This window comes from Chinchilla lanigera, unplaced genomic scaffold (assembly GCF_000276665.1).
Source record: "Chinchilla lanigera isolate Chin_1 unplaced genomic scaffold, ChiLan1.0 scaffold00152, whole genome shotgun sequence".
NCBI classification, from domain to species: domain Eukaryota; kingdom Metazoa; phylum Chordata; class Mammalia; order Rodentia; family Chinchillidae; genus Chinchilla; species Chinchilla lanigera.
This window is the reverse complement of record NW_004955553.1, coordinates 1,216,380-1,219,461: the sequence shown is the minus strand read 5'-3', so window position 1 is coordinate 1,219,461 and position 3,082 is coordinate 1,216,380.

Genomic DNA, 3,082 nt, shown 5'->3' with positions numbered 1-3,082 from the left:
CCTGACAACCTGAAACCAACAACGCGCCCGCCACCAGGCGCTGACCAGGAGGCGAGGCCTGGAGGGCGGGGCCTGACCCTCCCCGCCCCTTGCATCGCCCGCCCGCGCTGCCGGGAGCTGGCCATCTCCACCAGGGGCCGGCAGTCTCTGACAGCTCTGGGGCGGCTGCCCGCACCTCCCGGCTTGCACCGGCGAGACCCCAGTCCCCAGGGTGCACCTGCCGGCCCCATCGCTGGCCGGCAGCAGCTGTCCCTCCAGCCACCACTTCCTACACCTGCAGTCTCCTCTCCAGGGCAGCAGCTGGCAGCCCTGGGGTTCCATGCGCGCTGCAGGCATCGTGGCTGTGGCCATTGCCTCTGGGGTGGGTGCAGACACCCAGTGCCCAGTGGCAGAGGGCTTGGGAGGGTAAGGAGTTGTCCTGGCTGCCCACCCTGATGTTGTCCTTTGCCCTGACTGCCTCCTCAAGTGTCGCGGGGGAGTGTCTGGATTAGCTGGAATGTGTGACAGAAGAGGCCACATCAGGGTTCCCTACTAACAAAGGAAGCCCTGCCCCTAAATCCAGAAAGTAGCTCAGGGTGCCCTAGCCTAGCTACCCGCAGAGCCTATGTTGTTCAAGGAGGTGTAAGTCAGAAGCTGCAGTCTGGCTGCCTGGAGTGATGGTGCATAATTATCATCCCAGCAGTAAAATGTTCAAGCCCAGCCTGGGCAATTTAGTGACTTAATGAGATACTGTCTCAAAATTTTTAAAAAAATAAAAAATTTTTAAAAAGTGCTGGGGATGTAGGTCATTGCAAAGGCCCTGGGTTCCATCTCTAGTATCACATTAAAAAAAAAAAAAAAGAAAGCAGCTGCAGCCTCCATTCTTTATTACAATGGCGACAATTACTCGATGATGCACTGGAGAGCACAGTGATGGAAAGATTCCTGGTCCCCGGAGGCCCCAAGAAAACAGGATTCTGGTCCCAGCTCTGCCTCTAACTTGCCAACCACCTGGAGCAGGGTTTCCCTGTGCCCTGGGCCTTCGTTTCCTGAATGGTGTTAGAGTACTCCCTGATTCTCGGGGTCCATCTTTTGTGTCCTCTGCTCCCACTGGAGCTGACCCCAGGACTCCTGCAGTGTCCTGGGGAGAGAGGCTTAGTGGGGCTCATCTCCCACGGAAGGAGCTAGGAAAGGTTGTGCTGACGTCCCATGGGACTGTCCCAGACGCCTGGCACGCACCCAGAGGCAGACAGTGATGCCAGCTGGAGCCCTGGGACTGGCATCCCAAGCTGCCCTAAGAGCTTGTGTTGGAGATAGTTATTAATACACAGCACAGGAAGCAGCTTGATAAATACATAAACCCAGGAAAGCTTGACGGTAACCACACTTTCCTGCAGAAGTCCCAGGTTTTGTCCCATCCTCTGCCCGGGCTGCCCCAAGGCTGATGGGTTGGTGCTGCAGTGAGATCAGGTACATCTTTTTTTTTTTTTTTTTTTTCTGGTACCAGGAATCAAACTCACGACCTCGGGCTTGCCAGGCAGGTGCTGTGCCACTGAGCTAAATCCCCAGCCCCTAATAATAAGCAGTTCCCAAGGTTTTTTTTTTTTTCTTTCCCGTACCAGGAATCAAACTCACAACCTTAGGCTTGCCAGGCAGGCGCTGTGCTGCTAAGCTAAATCTCCAGCCCCTGAGATCAGGTATATCTTGAGGATGTGTGGAGCTTGTGTTTTAGAGCCAGAATCCAGGTGGATGAGCCACGGAGGCCTCTGGTCACTTGGGCTGTGGCTGTTTCTCTTTTTCTTTTTTATTCTTCTACATGGATAAGCCCCACCCAGAAGGGCCCATTGTGATTGATGGGAACAATAAGAAGCTTCTAGAGCAGCTCTCAGCCCATTTACATGGACATTTATCATAAAAGTCGTCTCTACTCTCAAATAGGTTCCTCTTGACTTATGATTTTAGCCAGTGAAACCACCATTTCCCCTATATCTACATCTTAGTCATTTTTGCTTCCTCTTCTCCCCCATCCTCTACATTCTTCTGCCACATTTCTCTTCAGACTCCATATCAGACTCTCCTCCTCTTGTTCACAAACCTCTCAAGTCCTGACAGCCATGGTGAGCTCCAGGAGGAAGGGACCTGCTGGGCTTGTGCATGCCGACTGCATGCTCTTGGCGCTGGAGTTCTGTTCTGGAAGCTGATTCTGTCCCATTGTTCCTGTCCCTCCTGTCTGTCCCTACTGCCACTGCCCACAGGCTTGGACTGTACCGTCTCTCATCCAGATACAGTGTGCCTGGCTCTTTCTCTCCTGTTTTACCCTTTTCCCGTCCACTTTCCACATCATCACCCTTCTGAGACAGAGTGCTGTCATTACCTTACTTGAAACCCTGCCATGCCTCCCCACTGCTTCCTAATGGAGTCAGCCTTTAGTCTGTGGCCCTTCCTGCTTCTTCTTGGCTCACCCTCTCCTGCCACCCCTGCTGGGACAGGCCAACCACGTGCAAGTCCTCTGGATGAGCAACTCCTGTGTCTCACTCTTGGGCTTTGCCCCTGCTGCTCTGTCCTGGAGCGTCCCCTCTCTGGGCTTGTCTGGCATCTCCTTCAAAACTTATCTCACGTGTCATTTCCTCTTTCCTTTAGAGAACTGCCTGTCCTCTAGGTCATGTCAGTCCTCTAGTCCATGCAATTCTGGTGGAGCTCATCAGAGCATCCGTCTCACCCCAGCCATGGCAGGGGGCCTGTAACACAGGCATGGCCTTGGTCACAGTGATCAGCCCCAGAAGATGGATATGGTCAAGACTGGCCAATCAGAGCCTTTTCCTGGGATGCAGCTGCACTGGGAAGGAGGACCTCTGTTGCACCTTTAGTATTACTGCTGAGATGATTGAAGGTTGAGGCCTGGGACCATGTCTAATCCTTCCCCCATCCAATTGAAGGAGCTGCACCGTCACAAAAGCATGAGATCAACTCAAGCAAAGAAGCTGTACAGAGGGAGAAATAGATGACATCACATGAGTTCCTGGATCCAGTCACACCTGAGACCAGCTATGCTTCAATCTTCTGAGTGTCCTGACCCCTCCAAAAATATTTATACATATATATA